The sequence below is a fragment of the Styela clava genome, chromosome 3, assembly GCF_964204865.1.
Source record: "Styela clava chromosome 3, kaStyClav1.hap1.2, whole genome shotgun sequence".
Taxonomy (NCBI): domain Eukaryota; kingdom Metazoa; phylum Chordata; class Ascidiacea; order Stolidobranchia; family Styelidae; genus Styela; species Styela clava.
The window spans coordinates 24,944,291-24,960,338 of record NC_135252.1 but is presented as its reverse complement, the minus strand read 5'-3'; the positions used below and the strand labels follow the sequence as shown (position 1 = coordinate 24,960,338).

General features: G+C 39.4%; 33 non-coding genes across 33 annotated transcripts; all 33 read left to right on the top strand.

Annotated features, from left to right (window-relative positions):
- Positions 1 to 468: 468 nt before the first annotated feature.
- Trnal-aag (transfer RNA leucine (anticodon AAG)) lies at positions 469 to 550 on the top strand. Its single transcript has one exon. It is a non-coding gene; the product is annotated as a tRNA-Leu (tRNA).
- A 101-nt stretch (positions 551 to 651) lies between these two features.
- Positions 652 to 724, top strand: Trnaa-agc (transfer RNA alanine (anticodon AGC)). Its single transcript has one exon. It is a non-coding gene; the product is annotated as a tRNA-Ala (tRNA).
- Positions 725 to 1,033: 309 nt separating this feature from the next.
- On the top strand, positions 1,034 to 1,115 carry Trnal-uag (transfer RNA leucine (anticodon UAG)). The gene has a single exon. It is a non-coding gene; the product is annotated as a tRNA-Leu (tRNA).
- Positions 1,116 to 1,284: 169 nt separating this feature from the next.
- On the top strand, positions 1,285 to 1,357 carry Trnaa-ugc (transfer RNA alanine (anticodon UGC)). The gene has a single exon. It is a non-coding gene; the product is annotated as a tRNA-Ala (tRNA).
- A 308-nt stretch (positions 1,358 to 1,665) lies between these two features.
- Trnal-aag (transfer RNA leucine (anticodon AAG)) lies at positions 1,666 to 1,747 on the top strand. The gene has a single exon. It is a non-coding gene; the product is annotated as a tRNA-Leu (tRNA).
- A 101-nt stretch (positions 1,748 to 1,848) lies between these two features.
- Trnaa-agc (transfer RNA alanine (anticodon AGC)) lies at positions 1,849 to 1,921 on the top strand. Its single transcript has one exon. It is a non-coding gene; the product is annotated as a tRNA-Ala (tRNA).
- A 392-nt stretch (positions 1,922 to 2,313) lies between these two features.
- On the top strand, positions 2,314 to 2,386 carry Trnaa-ugc (transfer RNA alanine (anticodon UGC)). Its single transcript has one exon. It is a non-coding gene; the product is annotated as a tRNA-Ala (tRNA).
- Positions 2,387 to 2,696: 310 nt separating this feature from the next.
- Trnal-aag (transfer RNA leucine (anticodon AAG)) lies at positions 2,697 to 2,778 on the top strand. The gene has a single exon. It is a non-coding gene; the product is annotated as a tRNA-Leu (tRNA).
- A 101-nt stretch (positions 2,779 to 2,879) lies between these two features.
- Positions 2,880 to 2,952, top strand: Trnaa-agc (transfer RNA alanine (anticodon AGC)). Its single transcript has one exon. It is a non-coding gene; the product is annotated as a tRNA-Ala (tRNA).
- A 308-nt stretch (positions 2,953 to 3,260) lies between these two features.
- Trnal-aag (transfer RNA leucine (anticodon AAG)) lies at positions 3,261 to 3,342 on the top strand. Its single transcript has one exon. It is a non-coding gene; the product is annotated as a tRNA-Leu (tRNA).
- A 963-nt stretch (positions 3,343 to 4,305) lies between these two features.
- Trnal-uag (transfer RNA leucine (anticodon UAG)) lies at positions 4,306 to 4,387 on the top strand. The gene has a single exon. It is a non-coding gene; the product is annotated as a tRNA-Leu (tRNA).
- A 169-nt stretch (positions 4,388 to 4,556) lies between these two features.
- On the top strand, positions 4,557 to 4,629 carry Trnaa-ugc (transfer RNA alanine (anticodon UGC)). Its single transcript has one exon. It is a non-coding gene; the product is annotated as a tRNA-Ala (tRNA).
- Positions 4,630 to 5,120: 491 nt separating this feature from the next.
- On the top strand, positions 5,121 to 5,193 carry Trnaa-agc (transfer RNA alanine (anticodon AGC)). Its single transcript has one exon. It is a non-coding gene; the product is annotated as a tRNA-Ala (tRNA).
- A 319-nt stretch (positions 5,194 to 5,512) lies between these two features.
- On the top strand, positions 5,513 to 5,585 carry Trnaa-ugc (transfer RNA alanine (anticodon UGC)). Its single transcript has one exon. It is a non-coding gene; the product is annotated as a tRNA-Ala (tRNA).
- A 308-nt stretch (positions 5,586 to 5,893) lies between these two features.
- On the top strand, positions 5,894 to 5,975 carry Trnal-aag (transfer RNA leucine (anticodon AAG)). Its single transcript has one exon. It is a non-coding gene; the product is annotated as a tRNA-Leu (tRNA).
- Positions 5,976 to 6,939: 964 nt separating this feature from the next.
- Trnal-uag (transfer RNA leucine (anticodon UAG)) lies at positions 6,940 to 7,021 on the top strand. Its single transcript has one exon. It is a non-coding gene; the product is annotated as a tRNA-Leu (tRNA).
- A 169-nt stretch (positions 7,022 to 7,190) lies between these two features.
- Trnaa-ugc (transfer RNA alanine (anticodon UGC)) lies at positions 7,191 to 7,263 on the top strand. Its single transcript has one exon. It is a non-coding gene; the product is annotated as a tRNA-Ala (tRNA).
- Positions 7,264 to 7,571: 308 nt separating this feature from the next.
- Trnal-aag (transfer RNA leucine (anticodon AAG)) lies at positions 7,572 to 7,653 on the top strand. The gene has a single exon. It is a non-coding gene; the product is annotated as a tRNA-Leu (tRNA).
- A 1,114-nt stretch (positions 7,654 to 8,767) lies between these two features.
- Positions 8,768 to 8,849, top strand: Trnal-uag (transfer RNA leucine (anticodon UAG)). Its single transcript has one exon. It is a non-coding gene; the product is annotated as a tRNA-Leu (tRNA).
- Positions 8,850 to 8,920: 71 nt separating this feature from the next.
- Positions 8,921 to 8,993, top strand: Trnaa-ugc (transfer RNA alanine (anticodon UGC)). The gene has a single exon. It is a non-coding gene; the product is annotated as a tRNA-Ala (tRNA).
- Positions 8,994 to 9,301: 308 nt separating this feature from the next.
- On the top strand, positions 9,302 to 9,383 carry Trnal-aag (transfer RNA leucine (anticodon AAG)). Its single transcript has one exon. It is a non-coding gene; the product is annotated as a tRNA-Leu (tRNA).
- A 964-nt stretch (positions 9,384 to 10,347) lies between these two features.
- Positions 10,348 to 10,429, top strand: Trnal-uag (transfer RNA leucine (anticodon UAG)). The gene has a single exon. It is a non-coding gene; the product is annotated as a tRNA-Leu (tRNA).
- A 549-nt stretch (positions 10,430 to 10,978) lies between these two features.
- Trnal-cag (transfer RNA leucine (anticodon CAG)) lies at positions 10,979 to 11,060 on the top strand. Its single transcript has one exon. It is a non-coding gene; the product is annotated as a tRNA-Leu (tRNA).
- A 964-nt stretch (positions 11,061 to 12,024) lies between these two features.
- Trnal-uag (transfer RNA leucine (anticodon UAG)) lies at positions 12,025 to 12,106 on the top strand. Its single transcript has one exon. It is a non-coding gene; the product is annotated as a tRNA-Leu (tRNA).
- A 549-nt stretch (positions 12,107 to 12,655) lies between these two features.
- On the top strand, positions 12,656 to 12,737 carry Trnal-aag (transfer RNA leucine (anticodon AAG)). The gene has a single exon. It is a non-coding gene; the product is annotated as a tRNA-Leu (tRNA).
- Positions 12,738 to 12,838: 101 nt separating this feature from the next.
- Trnaa-agc (transfer RNA alanine (anticodon AGC)) lies at positions 12,839 to 12,911 on the top strand. Its single transcript has one exon. It is a non-coding gene; the product is annotated as a tRNA-Ala (tRNA).
- A 629-nt stretch (positions 12,912 to 13,540) lies between these two features.
- Positions 13,541 to 13,622, top strand: Trnal-aag (transfer RNA leucine (anticodon AAG)). The gene has a single exon. It is a non-coding gene; the product is annotated as a tRNA-Leu (tRNA).
- Positions 13,623 to 13,723: 101 nt separating this feature from the next.
- Positions 13,724 to 13,796, top strand: Trnaa-agc (transfer RNA alanine (anticodon AGC)). Its single transcript has one exon. It is a non-coding gene; the product is annotated as a tRNA-Ala (tRNA).
- Positions 13,797 to 14,427: 631 nt separating this feature from the next.
- Positions 14,428 to 14,509, top strand: Trnal-uag (transfer RNA leucine (anticodon UAG)). Its single transcript has one exon. It is a non-coding gene; the product is annotated as a tRNA-Leu (tRNA).
- Positions 14,510 to 14,678: 169 nt separating this feature from the next.
- Trnaa-ugc (transfer RNA alanine (anticodon UGC)) lies at positions 14,679 to 14,751 on the top strand. Its single transcript has one exon. It is a non-coding gene; the product is annotated as a tRNA-Ala (tRNA).
- A 307-nt stretch (positions 14,752 to 15,058) lies between these two features.
- On the top strand, positions 15,059 to 15,140 carry Trnal-aag (transfer RNA leucine (anticodon AAG)). The gene has a single exon. It is a non-coding gene; the product is annotated as a tRNA-Leu (tRNA).
- Positions 15,141 to 15,623: 483 nt separating this feature from the next.
- Positions 15,624 to 15,705, top strand: Trnal-uag (transfer RNA leucine (anticodon UAG)). The gene has a single exon. It is a non-coding gene; the product is annotated as a tRNA-Leu (tRNA).
- A 169-nt stretch (positions 15,706 to 15,874) lies between these two features.
- Positions 15,875 to 15,947, top strand: Trnaa-ugc (transfer RNA alanine (anticodon UGC)). The gene has a single exon. It is a non-coding gene; the product is annotated as a tRNA-Ala (tRNA).
- Positions 15,948 to 16,048: the final 101 nt, after the last annotated feature.

Here is a 16,048-nt window from a genome sequence, read left to right as displayed (position 1 = left end):
ATGAAAAATTCCAAATTCCGTTTTTAGGCGCTGGTCTAAGGCACCAATCATTTCGATAGCGTTGGTTCGAAACCGACAGTCGCATGGGGGATGTAGCTCATATGGTAGAGCGCGCGCTTTGCATGCACGAGGTACCGGGATCGATGCCCGGCATCTCCAGACTTCTTTTGTTAAACAATACTAAATTTTCAGGGTGCTTTTGTGTTTTAATGGATATATTTTCAATTCGTTCCAACCTCTGGCATATACACTCAAAAAAAGGTCTTTCATTATTTCATAATTTTACCCAATAAATCAAACTAACCACAAAAAAATAAAGATAGAAATCCGCTCATAATTGTCAGACATAAATCTCACCACTCGCAATGCTAAGCTTAAGGTTCATCTATACAACGTACTATGCATACATATTATTCTATTTGCATATGTTGATGAAAATAGAATATACATCAACGCTGATATATGCAGGGTAGCGTGGCCGAGCGGTCTAAGGCGCTGGTTTAAGGCACCAGTCATTTCGATGGCGTGGGTTCGAATCCCACCGCTGCCAATTTTTGCTCGAACTTTGATACCACGATAACTTGTAATATATTAATTCAAATAAAAAAATCCTAAAAACTAATAAGGTTTGATGAAAAACATAGTCGCATCGGGGATGTAGCTCATATGGTAGAGCACGCGCTTAGCATGCGCGAGGTACCGGGATCGATGCCCGGCATCTCCAGATTACTTTTGTTAAACAATTATAAATTTCCAGCGTGCTTTTGTGTTTGAATTAAAATATGTTCAATTCGTTCCAACCTCTCGCATATACACTAAGAAAAAGTCTTTCATTGATCTATAATTTTAACCAATAAGTCAAAATAACCATAAAAAAACTAAAGATATGAATCCGCTCTTAATTGTAAGACAATAATACCTCCACTCGCACTGCTAAGCTTAAGGTTCATCTATACAACGTAGTATGCATATATATTATTCTATTTGCATAAGCTGATGAAAATAGAATATACATTAACGCTGACATATGGAGGGTAGCGTGGCCGAGCGGTCTAAGGCGCTGGTTTTAGGCACCAGTCATTTCAATGGCGTGGGTTCGATTCCCACCGCTGCCAGTTTTTGTTCAAAATTTGTTACCACGAGAAGACTTGTAATATAATATTTCAAATTGAAAAATCCCGAAAACTAATAATGTTTGATGAAAAATTCCAAATTCCGTTTTTAGGCGCTGGTCTAAGGCACCAGTCATTTCGATAGCGTTGGTTCGAAACCGACAGTCGCATGGGGGATGTAGCTCATATGGTAGAGCGCGCGCTTTGCATGCGCGAGGTACCGGGATCGATGCCCGGCATCTCCAGACTTCTTTTGTTAAACAATACTAAATTTTCAGGGTGCTTTTGTGTTTTAATGGATATATTTTCAATTCGTTCCAACCTCTGGCATATACACTCAAAAAAGGTCTTTCATTATTTTATAATTTTACCCAATAAGTCAAAATAACCACAAAAAAATAAAGATAGAAATCCGCTCCTAATTGTCAGACATAAAGCTCACCACTCGCAATGCTAAGCTTAAGGTTCATCTATACAACGTACTATGCAGACATATTATTCTATTTGCATATGTTGATGAAAATAGGATATACATCAACGCTGATATATGCAGGGTAGCGTGGCCGAGCGGTCTAAGGCGCTGGTTTAAGGCACCAGTCATTTCGATGGCGTGGGTTCGAATCCCACCGCTGCCAATTTTTGCTCGAACTTTGATACAACGATAACTTGTAATATATTAATTCAAATAAAAAAATCCTAAAAACTAATAAGGTTTGATGAAAAACATAGTCGCATCGGGGATGTAGCTCATATGGTAGAGCGCGCGCTTAGCATGCGCGAGGTACCGGGATCGATGCCCGGCATCTCCAGATTACTTCTGTTAAACAATTATAAATTTCCAGCGTGCTTTTGTGTTTGAATTAAAATATGTTCAATTCGTTCCAACCTCTCGCATATACACTAAGAAAAAGTCTTTCATTGATCTATAATTTTAACCAATAAGTCAAAATAACCATAAAAAAACTAAAGATATGAATCCGCTCTTAATTGAAAGACAATAATCCCTCCACTCGCACTGCTAAGCTTAAGGTTCATCTATACAACGTAGTATGCATATATATTATTCTATTTGCATAAGTTGATGAAAATAGAATATACATTAACACTGACACATGGAGGGTAGCGTGGCCGAGCGGTCTAAGGCGCTGGTTTTAGGCACCAGTCATTTCAATGGCGTGGGTTCGAAACCGACAGTCGCATGGGGGATGTAGCTCATATGGTAGAGCACGCGCTTTGCATGCGCGAGGTACCGGGATCGATGCCCGGCATCTCCAGACTTCTTTTGTTAAACAATACTAAATTTTCAGGGTGCTTTTGTGTTTTAATGGATATATTTTCAATTCGTTCCAACCTCTGGCATATACACTCAAAAAAGGTCTTTCATTATTTCATAATTTTACCCAATAAGTCAAACTAACCACAAAAAAATAAAGATAGAAATCCGCTCCTAATTGTCAGACATAAATCTCACCACTCGCAATGCTAAGCTTAAGGTTCATCTATACAACGTACTATGCATACATATTATTCTATTTGCATATGTTGATGAAAATAGAATATACATCAACGCTGATATATATGCAGGGTAGCGTGGCCGAGCGGTCTAAGGCGCTGGTTTAAGGCACCAGTCATTTTGATGGCGTGGGTTCGAATCCCACCGCTGCCAATTTTTGCTCGAACTTTGATACCACGATAACTTGTAATATATTAATTCAAATAAAAAAATCCTAAAAACTAATAAGGTTTGATGAAAAACATAGTCGCATCGGGGATGTAGCTCATATGGTAGAGCGCGCGCTTAGCATGCGCGAGGTACCGGGATCGATGCCCGGCATCTCCAGACTTCTTTTGTTAAACAATACTAAATTTTCAAGGTGCTTTTGTGTTTTAATGGATATATTTTCAATTCGTTCCAACCTCTGGCATATACACTCAAAAAAGGTCTTTCATTATTTTATAATTTTACCCAATAAGTCAAAATAACCACAAAAAAATAAAGATAGAAATCCGCTCCTAATTGTCAGACATAAATCTCACCACTCGCAATGCTAAGCTTAAGGTTCATCTATACAACGTACTATGCATACATATTATTCTATTTGCATATGTTGATGAAAAAAGAATATACATCAACGCTGATATATGCAGGGTAGCGTGGCCGAGCGGTCTAAGGCGCTGGTTTAAGGCACCAGTCATTTCGATGGCGTGGGTTCGAATCCCACCGCTGCCAATTTTGGCTCGAACTTTGATACCACTATAACTTGTAATATATTAATTCAAATAAAAAAATCCTAAAAACTAATAAGGTTTGATGAAAAACATAGTCGCATCGGGGATGTAGCTCATATGGTAGAGCGCGCGATTAGCGTGCGCGAGGTACCTGGATTGCATAAGTCTTCTAATTTATAGCGACATCATGGTCCGGGTCGCGTCGACCGTTGATTGTTCGAGTGAGGTGATAACGCGTTTCGATTTTTGGGGCGTTTACTTGATTGCCCCTCGACTGGAGAATCTATCGCAACACGCATCTCAACTGCAACGATAAGCCTGTTCCACAAAATAAGTTAAGTCTTTTGATGTCATACTTACTTTCACTGAAACTTTGAATCGATTTTACCGTTATCGTTTACTGAAGATTAGAATACACAACCAAGATTTCACACGTTTTAAACTACTAGACACTTGGAAACGGACAGTTAAAAGGAAGCGCAGTCTCGGCACGCGTGGAGTCTAGGGAACAATATCAACAAACTCTGCACATGTCAACGAAATTTCAGATGTTTCAGAACGCCGGGCTACGCTACCTGCACGATGGGATGTAGCTCATATGGTAGAGCGCGCGCTTAGCATGCGCGAGGTACCGGGATCGATGCCCGGCATCTCCAGATTACTTTTGTTAAACAATAATAAATTTCCAGGGTGCTTTTGTGTTTGAATTAAAATATGTTCAATTTGTTCCAACCTCTCGCATATACACCAAGAAAAAGTCTTTCATTGATCTATAATTTTAACCAATAAGTCAAAATAACCATAAAAAACTAAAGATATGAATCCGCTCTTAATTGTAAGACATTAATTCCTCCACTCGCACTGCTAAGCTTAAGGTTCATCAATACAACGTAGTATGCATATATATTATTCTATTTGCATAAGTTGATGAAAATAGAATATACATTAACGCTGATATGTGGAGGGTAGCGTGGCCGAGCGGTCTAAGGCGCTGGTTTTAGGCACCAGTCATTTCAATGGCGTTGGTTCGAATCCCACCGCTGCCAGTTTTTGTTCGAAATTTGTTACCACGAGAAGACTTGTAATATAATATTTCAAATAGAAAAATCCCGAAAACTAATAATGTTTGATGAAAAATTCCAAATTCCGTTTTTAGGCGCTGGTCTAAGGCACCAGTCATTTCGATAGCGTTGGTTCGAAACCGACAGTCGCATGGGGGATGTAGCTCATATGGTAGAGCGCGCGCTTTGCAAGCGCGAGGTACCGGGATCGATGCCCGGCATCTCCAGACTTCTTTTGTTAAACAATACTAAATTTTCAGGGTGCTTTTGTGTTTTAATGGACATATTTTCAATTCGTTCCAACCTCTGGCATATACACTCAAAAAAGGTCTTTCATTATTTCATAATTTTACCCAATAAGTCAAACTAACCACAAAAAAATAAAGATAGAAATCCGCTCCTAATTGTCAGACATAAATCTCACCACTCGCAATGCTAAGCTTAAGGTTCATCTATACAACGTACTATGCATACATATTATTCTATTTGCATATGTTGATGAAAATAGAATATACATCAACGCTGATATATGCAGGGTAGCGTGACCGAGCGGTCTAAGGCGCTGGTTTAAGGCACCAGTCATTTCGATGGCGTGTGTTCGAATCCCACCGCTGCCAATTTTTGCTCGAACTTTGATACCACGATAACTTGTAAAATATTAATTCAAATAAAAAAATCCTAAAAACTAATAAGGTTTGATGAAAAACATAGTCGCATCGGGGATGTAGCTCATATGGTAGAGCGCGCGCTTAGCATGCGCGAGGTACCGGGATCGATGCCCGGCATCTCCAGATTACTTTTGTTAAACAATTATAAATTTCCAGCGTGCTTTTGTGTTTGAATTAAAATATGTTCAATTCGTTCCAACCTCTCGCATATACACTAAGAAAAAGTCTTTCATTGATCTATAATTTTAACCAATAAGTCAAAATAACCATAAAAAAACTAAAGATATGAATCCGCTCTTAATTGTAAGACAATAATCCCTCCACTCGCACTGCTAAGCTTAAGGTTCATCTATACAACGTAGTATGCATATATATTATTCTAGGCGCTGGTTTTAGGCACCAGTCATTTCAATGGAGTGGGTTCGAAACCGACAGTCGCATGGGGGATGTGGCTCATATGGTAGAGCGCGCGCTTTGCATGCGCGAGGTACCGGGATCGATGCCCGGCATCTCCAGACTTCTTTTGTTAAACAATACTAAATTTTCAAGGTGCTTTTGTGTTTTAATGGATATATTTTCAATTCGTTCCAACCTCTGGCATATACACTCAAAAAAGGTCTTTCATTATTTTATAATTTTACCCAATAAGTCAAAATAACCACAAAAAAATAAAGATAGAAATCCGCTCCTAATTGTCAGACATAAATCTCACCATTCGCAATGCTAAGCTTAAGGTTCATCTATACAACGTACTATGCATACATATTATTCTATTTGCATATGTTGATGAAAAAAGAATATACATCAACGCTGATATATGCAGGGTAGCGTGGCCGAGCGGTCTAAGGCGCTGGTTTAAGGCACCAGTCATTTCGATGGCGTGGGTTCGAATCCCACCGCTGCCAATTTTGGCTCGAACTTTGATACCACTATAACTTGTAATATATTAATTCAAATAAAAAAATCCTAAAAACTAATAAGGTTTGATGAAAAACATAGTCGCATCGGGGATGTAGCTCATATGGTAGAGCGCGCGATTAGCGTGCGCGAGGTACCTGGATTGCATAAGTCTTCTAATTTATAGCGACATCATGGTCCGGGTCGCGTCGACCGTTGATTGTTCGAGTGAGGTGATAACGCGTTTCGATTTTTGGGGCGTTTACTTGATTGCCCCTCGACTGGAGAATCTATCGCAACACGCATCTCAACTGCAACGATAAGCCTGTTCCACAAAATAAGTTAAGTCTTTTGATGTCATACTTACTTTCACTGAAACTTTGAATCGATTTTACCGTTATCGTTTACTGAAGATTAGAATACACAACCAAGATTTCACACGTTTTAAACTACTAGACACTTGGAAGCGGACAGTTAAAAGGAAGCGCAGTCTCGGCACGCGTGGAGTCTAGGGAACAATATCAACAAACCCTGCACATGTCAACGAAATTTCAGATGTTTCAGAACGCCGGGCTACGCTACCTGCACGATGGGATGTAGCTCATATGGTAGAGCGCGCGCTTAGCATGCGCGAGGTACCGGGATCGATGCCCGGCATCTCCAGATTACTTTTGTTAAACAATAATAAATTTCCAGGGTGCTTTTGTGTTTGAATTAAAATATGTTCAATTTGTTCCAACCTCTCGCATATACACCAAGAAAAAGTCTTTCATTGATCTATAATTTTAACCAATAAGTCAAAATAACCATAAAAAAACTAAAGATATGAATCCGCTCTTAATTGTAAGACAATAATCCCTCCACTCGCACTGCTAAGCTTAAGGTTCATCTATACAACGTAGTATGCATATATATTATTCTATTTGCATAAGTTGATGAAAATAGAATATTCATTAACGCTGACATATGGAGGGTAGCGTGGCCGAGCGGTCTAAGGCGCTGGTTTTAGGCACCAGTCATTTCAATGGTGTGGGTTCGAATCTCACCGCTGCCAGTTTTTTTTAAAAATGTGTTACCACGAGAAGACTTGTAATATAATATTTCAAATAGAAAAATCCCGAAAACTAATAATGTTTGATGAAAAATTCCAAATTCCGTTTTTAGGCGCTGGTCTAAGGCACTAGTCATTTCGATAGCGTTGGTTCGAAACCAACAGTCGCATGGGGGATGTAGCTCATATGGTAGAGCGCGCGCTTTGCATGCGCGAGGTACCGGGATCGATGCCCGGCATCTCCAGACTTCTTTTGTTAAACAATACTAAATTTTCAGGGTGCTTTTGTGTTTTAATGGATATATTTTCAATTCGTTCCAACCTCTGGCATATACACTCAAAAAAGGTCTTTTATTATTTAATAATTTTACCCAATAAGTCAAACTAACCACAAAAAAATAAAGATAGAAATCCGCTCCTAATTGTCAGACATAAATCTCACCACTCGCAATGCTAAGCTTAAGGTTCATCTATACAACGTACTATGCATACATATTATCCTATTTGCATATGTTGATGAAAATAGAATATACATCAACGCTGATATATGCAGGGTAGCGTGGCCGAGCGGTCTAAGGCGCTGGTTTAAGGCACCAGTCATTTCGATGGCGTGGGTTCGAATCCCACCGCTGCCAATTTTTGCTCGAACTTTGATACCACGATAACTTGTAATATATTAATTCAAATAAAAAAATCCTAAAAACTAATAAGGTTTGATGAAAAACATAGTCGCATCGGGGATGTAGCTCATATGGTAGAGCGCGCGCTTAGCATGCACGAGGTACCGGGATCGATGCCCGGCATCTCCAGATTACTTTTGTTAAACAATAATAAATTTCCAGGGTGCTTTTGTGTTTGAATTAAAATATGTTCAATTCGTTCCAACCTCTCGCATATACACCAAGAAAAAGTCTTTCATTGATCTATAATTTTAACCAATAAGTCAAAATAACCATAAAAAACTAAAGATATGAATCCGCTCTTAATTGTAAGACATAATTTCCTCCACCCGCACTGCTAAGCTTAAGGTTCATCAATACAACGTAGTATGCATATATATTATTCTATTTGCATAAGTTGATGAAAATAGAATATACATTAACGCTGACATATGGAGGGTAGCGTGTCCGAGCGGTCTAAGGCGCTGGTTTTAGGCACCAGTCATTTCAATGGCGTTGGTTCGAATCCCACCGCTGCCAGTTTTTGTTCGAAATTTGTTACCACGAGAACACTTGTAATATAATATTTCAAATAGAAAAATCCCGAAAACTAATAATGTTTGATGAAAAATTCCAAATTCCGTTTTTAGGTGCTGGTCTAAGGCACCAGTCATTTCGATAGCGTTGGTTCGAAACCGACAGTCGCATGGGGGATGTAGCTCATATGGTAGAGCGCGCGCTTTGCATGCGCGAGGTACCGTGATCGATGCCCGGCATCTCCAGACTTCTTTTGTTAAACAATACTAAATTTTCAGGGTGCTCTTGTGTTTTAATGGATATATTTTCAATTCGTTCCAACCTCTGGCATATACACTCAAAAAAGGTCTTTCATTATTTCATAATTTTACCCAATAAGTCAAACTAACCACAAAAAAAAAAAGATAGAAATCCGCTCCTAATTGTCAGACATAAATCTCACCACTCGCAATGCTAAGCTTAAGGTTCATCTATACAACGTACTATGCATACATATTATTCTATTTGCATATGTTGATGAAAATAGAATATACATCAACGCTGATATATGCAGGGTAGCGTGGCCGAGCGGTCTAAGGCGCTGGTTCAAGGCACCAGTCATTTCGATGGCGTGGGTTCGAATCCCACCGCTGCCAATTTTTGCTCGAACTTTGATACCACGCACCAGTCATTTCGATAGCGTTGGTTCGAAACCGACAGTCGCATGGGGGATGTAGCTCATATGGTAGAGCGCGCGCTTTGCATGCGCGAGGTACCGGGATCGATGCCCGGCATCTCCAGACTTCTTTTGTTAAACAATACTAAATTTTCAGGGTGCTTTTGTGTTTTAATGGATATATTTTCAATTCGTTCCAACCTCTGGCATATACACTCAAAAAAGGTCTTTCATTATTTTATAATTTTACCCAATAAGTCAAAATAACCACAAAAAAATAAAGATAGAAATCCGCTCCTAATTGCCAGACATAAATCTCACCACTCGCAATGCTAAGCTTAAGGTTCATCTATACAACGTACTATGCATACATATTATTCTATTTGCATATGTTGATGAAAATAGAATATACATCAACGCTGATATATGCAGGGTAGCGTGGCCGAGCGGTCTAAGGCGCTGGTTTAAGGCACCAGTCATTTCGATGGCGTGGGTTCGAATCCCATCGCTGCCAATTTTGGCTCGAACTTTGATACCACTATAACTTGTAATATATTAATTCAAATAAAAAAATCCTAAAAACTAATAAGGTTTGATGAAAAACATAGTCGCATCGGGGATGTAGCTCATATGGTAGAGCGCGCGATTAGCGTGCGCGAGGTACCTGGATTGCATAAGTCTTCTAATTTATAGCGACATCATGGTCCGGGTCGCGTCGACCGTTGATTGTTCGAGTGAGGTGATAACGCGTTTCGATTTTTGGGGCGTTTACTTGATTGCCCCTCGACTGGAGAATCTATCGCAACACGCATCTCAACTGCAACGATAAGCCTGTTCCACAAAATAAGTTAAGTCTTTTGATGTCATACTTACTTTCACTGAAACTTTGAATCGATTTTACCGTTATCGTTTACTGAAGATTAGAATACACAACCAGGATTTCACACGTTTTAAACTACTAGACACTTGGAAGCGGACAGTTAAAAGGAAGCGCAGTCTCGGCACGCGTGGAGTCTAGGGAACAATATCAACAAACTCTGCACATGTCAACGAAATTTCAGATGTTTCAGAACGCCGGGCTACGCTACCTACACGATGGGATGTAGCTCATATGGTAGGGCGCGCGCTTAGCATGCGCGAGGTACCGGGATCGATGCCCGGCATCTCCAGATTACTTTTGTTAAACAATAAGAAAATTTCCAGGGTGCTTTTGTGTTTGAATTAAAATATGTTCAATTCGTTCCAACCTCTCGCATATACACCAAGAAAAAGTCTTTCATTGATCTATAATTTTAACCAATAAGTCAAAATAACCATAAAAAACTAAAGATATGAATCCGCTCTTAATTGTAAGACATTAATTCCTCCACTCGCACTGCTAAGCTTAAGGTTCATCAATACAACGTAGTATGCATATATATTATTCTATTTGCATAAGTTGATGAAAATAGAATATACATCAACGCTGACATGTGGAGGGTAGCGTGGCCGAGCGGTCTAAGGCGCTGGTTTTAGGCACCAGTCATTTCAATGGCGTTGGTTCGAATCCCACCGCTGCCAGTTTTTGTTCGAAATTTGTTACCACGAAAAGACTTGTAATATAATATTTCAAATAGAAAAATCCCGAAAACTAATAATGTTTGATGAAAAATTCCAAATTTCGTTTTTAGGCGCTGGTCTAAGGCACCAGTCATTTCGATAGCGTTGGTTCGAAACCGACAGTCGCATGGGGGATGTAGCTCATATGATAGAGCTCGCGCTTTGCATGCGCGAGGTACCGGGATCGATGCCCGGCATCTCCAGACTTCTTTTGTTAAACAATACTAAATTTTCAGGATGCTTTTGTGTTTTAATGGATATATTTTCAATTCGTTCCAACCTCTGGCATATACACTCAAAAAAGGTCTTTCATTATTTCATAATTTTACCCAATAAGTCAAACTAACCACAAAAAATAAAGATAGAAATCCGCTCCTAATTGTCAGACATAAATCTCACCACTCGCAATGCTAAGCTTAAGGTTCATCTATACAACGTACTATGCATACATATTATTCTATTTGCATATGTTGATGAAAATAGAATATACATCAACGCTGATATATGCAGGGTAGCGTGGCCGAGCGGTCTAAGGCGCTGGTTTAAGGCACCAGTCATTTCGATGGCGTGGGTTCGAATCCCACCGCTGCCAGTTTTTGCTCGAACTTTGATACCACTATAATTTGTAATATATTAATTCAAATAAAAAAATCCTAAAAACTAATAAGGTTTGATGAAAAACATAGTCGCATCGGGGATGTAGCTCATATGGTAGAGCGCGCGATTAGCGTGCGCGAGGTACCTGGATTGCATAAGTCTTCTAATTTATAGCGACATCATGGTCCGGGTCGCGTCGACCGTTGATTTTTCGAGTGAGGTGATAACGCGTTTCGATTTTTGGGGCGTTTACTTGATTGCCCCTCGACTGGAGAATCTATCGCAACACGCATCTCAACTGCAACGATAAGCCTGTTCCACAAAATAAGTTAAGTCTTTTGATGTCATACTTACTTTCACTGAAACTTTGAATCGATTTTACCGTTATCGTTTACTGAAGATTAGAATACACAACCAGGATTTCACACGTTTTAAACTACTAGACACTTGGAAGCGGACAGTTAAAAGGAAGCGCAGTCTCGGCACGCGTGGAGTCTAGGGAACAATATCAACAAACTCTGCACATGTCAACGAAATTTCAGATGTTTCAGAACGCCGGGCTACGCTACCTACACGATGGGATGTAGCTCATATGGTAGGGCGCGCGCTTAGCATGCGCGAGGTACCGGGATCGATGCCCGGCATCTCCAGATTACTTTTGTTAAACAATAAGAAAATTTCCAGGGTGCTTTTGTGTTTGAATTAAAATATGTTCAATTCGTTCCAACCTCTCGCATATACACCAAGAAAAAGTCTTTCATTGATCTATAATTTTAACCAATAAGTCAAAATAACCATAAAAAACTAAAGATATGAATCCGCTCTTAATTGTAAGACATTAATTCCTCCACTCGCACTGCTAAGCTTAAGGTTCATCAATACAACGTAGTATGCATATATATTATTCTATTTGCATAAGTTGATGAAAATAGAATATACATCAACGCTGACATGTGGAGGGTAGCGTGGCCGAGCGGTCTAAGGCGCTGGTTTTAGGCACCAGTCATTTCAATGGCGTTGGTTCGAATCCCACCGCTGCCAGTTTTTGTTCGAAATTTGTTACCACGAAAAGACTTGTAATATAATATTTCAAATAGAAAAATCCCGAAAACTAATAATGTTTGATGAAAAATTCCAAATTCCGTTTTTAGGCGCTGGTCTAAGGCACCAGTCATTTCGATAGCGTTGGTTCGAAACCGACAGTCGCATGGGGGATGTAGCTCATATGATAGAGCTCGCGCTTTGCATGCGCGAGGTACCGGGATCGATGCCCGGCATCTCCAGACTTCTTTTGTTAAACAATACTAAATTTTCAGGGTGCTTTTGTGTTTTAATGGATATATTTTCAATTCGTTCCAACCTCTGGCATATACACTCAAAAAAGGTCTTTCATTATTTCATAATTTTACCCAATAAGTCAAACTAACCACAAAAAATAAAGATAGAAATCCGCTCCTAATTGTCAGACATAAATCTCACCACTCGCAATGCTAAGCTTAAGGTTCATCTATACAACGTACTATGCATACATATTATTCTATTTGCATATGTTGATGAAAATAGAATATACATCAACGCTGATATATGCAGGGTAGCGTGGCCGAGCGGTCTAAGGCGCTGGTTTAAGGCACCAGTCATTTCGATGGCGTGGGTTCGAATCCCACCGCTGCCAATTTTTGCTCGAACTTTGATACCACGATAACTTGTAATATATTAATTCAAATAAAAAAATCCTAAAAGCTAATAAGGTTTGATGAAAAACATAGTCGCATCGGGGATGTAGCTCATATGGTAGAGCGCGCGCTTAGCATGCGCGAGGTACCGGGATCGATGCCCGGCATCTCCAGATTACTTTTGTTAAACAATTATAAATTTCCAGCGTGCTTTTGTGTTTGAATTAAAATATGTTCAATTCGTTCCAACCTCTCGCATATACACTAAGAAAAAGTCTTTCATGAATTTCGATGGCGTGGGTTCGAATCCCACCGCTGCCAATTTTTGCTCCAACTTTGATACCACGATAACTTGTAATATATTAATTCAAATAAAAAAATCCTAAAAACTAATAAGGTTTGATGAAAAACATAGTCGCATCGGGGATGTAGCTCATATGATAGAGCTCGCGCTTTGCATGCGCGAGGTACCGGGATCGATGCCCGGCATCTCCAGACTTCTTTTGTTAAACAATACTAAATTTTCAGGGTGCTTTTGTGTTTTAATGGATATATTTTCAATTCGTTCCAACCTCTGGCATATACACTCAAAAAAGGTCTTTCATTATTTCATAATTTTACCCAATAAGTCAAACTAACCACAAAAAATAAAGATAGAAATCCGCTCCTAATTGTCAGACATAAATCTCACCACTCGCAATGCTAAGCTTAAGGTTCATCTATACAACGTACTATGCATACATATTATTCTATTTGCATATGTTGATGAAAATAGAATATACATCAACGCTGATATATGCAGGGTAGCGTGGCCGAGCGGTCTAAGGCGCTGGTTTAAGGCACCAGTCATTTCGATGGCGTGGGTTCGAATCCCACCGCTGCCAATTTTTGCTCGAACTTTGATACCACGATAACTTGTAATATATTAATTCAAATAAAAAAATCCTAAAAGCTAATAAGGTTTGATGAAAAACATAGTCGCATCGGGGATGTAGCTCATATGGTAGAGCGCGCGCTTAGCATGCGCGAGGTACCGGGATCGATGCCCGGCATCTCCAGATTACTTTTGTTAAACAATTATAAATTTCCAGCGTGCTTTTGTGTTTGAATTAAAATATGTTCAATTCGTTCCAACCTCTCGCATATACACTAAGAAAAAGTCTTTCATGAATTTCGATGGCGTGGGTTCGAATCCCACCGCTGCCAATTTTTGCTCGAACTTTGATACCACGATAACTTGTAATATATTAATTCAAATAAAAAAATCCTAAAAACTAATAAGGTTTGATGAAAAACATAGTCGCATCGGGGATGTAGCTCATATGGTAGAGCACGCGCTTAGCATGCGCAAGGTACCGGGATCGATGCCCGGCATCTCCAGATTACTTTTGTTAAACAATTATAAATTTCCAGCGTGCTTTTGTGTTTGAATTAAAATATGTTCAATTCGTTCCAACCTCTCGCATATACACTAAGAAAAAGTCTTTCATTGACCTATAATTTTAACCAATAAGTCAAAATAACCATAAAAAAACTAAAGATATGAATCCGCTCTCAATTGTAAAACAATAATCCCTCCACTCGCACTGCTAAGCTTAAGGTTCATCTATACAACGTAGTATGCATATATATTATTCTATTTGCATAAGTTGATGAAAATAGAATATAAATTAACGCTGACATATGGAGGGTAGCGTGGCCGAGCGGTCTAAGGCGCTGGTTTTAGGCACCAGTCATTTCAATGGCGTGGGTTCGAATCCCACCGCTGCCAGTTTTTTTTAAAAATGTGTTACCACGAGAAGACTTGTAATATAATATTTCAAATAGAAAAATCCCGAAAACTAATAATGTTTGATGAAAAATTCCAAATTCCGTTTTTAGGCGCTGGTCTAAGGCACCAGTCATTTCGATAGCGTTGGTTCGAAACCGACAGTCGCATGGGGGATGTAGCTCATATGGTAGAGCGCGCGCTTTGCATGCGCGAGGTACCGGGATCGATGCCCGGCATCTCCAGACTTCTTTTGTTAAACAATACTAAATTTTCAGGGTGCTTTTGTGTTTTAATGAATATATTTTCAATTCGTTCCAACCTCTGGCATATACACTCAAAAAAGGTCTTTCATTATTTCATAATTTTACCCAATAAGTCAAACTAACCACAAAAAATAAAGATAGAAATCCGCTCCTAATTGTCAGACATAAATCTCACCACTCGCAATGCTAAGCTTAAGGTTCATCTATACAACGTACTATGCATACATATTATTCTATTTGCATATGTTGATGAAAATAGAATATACATCAACGCTGATATATGCAGGGTAGCGTGGCCGAGCGGTCTAAGGCGCTGGTTTAAGGCACCAGTCATTTCGATGGCGTGGGTTCGAATCCCACCGCTGCCAATTTTTGCTCGAACTTTGATACCACGATAACTTGTAATATATTAATTCAAATAAAAAAATCCTAAAAACTAATAAGGTTTGATGAAAAACATAGTCGCATCGGGGATGTAGCTCATATGGTGGAGCGCGCGCTTAGCATGCGCGAGGTACCGGGATCGATGCCCGGCATCTCCAGATTACTTTTGTTAAACAATTATAAATTTCCAGCGTGCTTTTGTGTTTGAATTAAAATATGTTCAATTCGTTCCAACCTCTCGCATATACACTAAGAAAAAGTCTTTCATTGATCTATAATTTTAACCAATAAGTCAAAATAACCATAAAAAAACTAAAGATATGAATCCGCTCTTAATTGTAAGACAATAATCCCTCCACTCGCACTGCTAAGCTTAAGGTTCATCTATACAACGTAGTATGCATATATATTATTCTATTGGCATAAGTTGATGAAAATAGAATATACATTAACGCTGACATATGGAGGGTAGCGTGGCCGAGCGGTCCGAGGCGCTGGTTTTAGGCACCAGTCATTTCAATGGCGTGGGTTCGAATCCCACCGCTGCCAGTTTTTGTTCAAAATGTGTTACCACGAGAAGACTTGTAATATAATATTTCAAATAGAAAAATCCCGAAAACTAATAATGTTTGATGAAAAATTCCAAATTCCGTTTTTAGGCGCTGGTCTAAGGCACCAGTCATTTCTATAGCGTTGGTTCGAAAGCGACAGTCGCATGGGGGATGTAGCTCATATGGTAGAGCGCGCGCTTTGCATGCGCGAGGTACCGGGATCGATGCCCGGCATCTCCAGACTTCTTTTGTTAAACAATACTAAATTTTCAGGGTGCTTTTGTGTTTTAATGAATATATTTTCAATTCGTTCCAACCTCTGGCATATACACTCAAAAAAG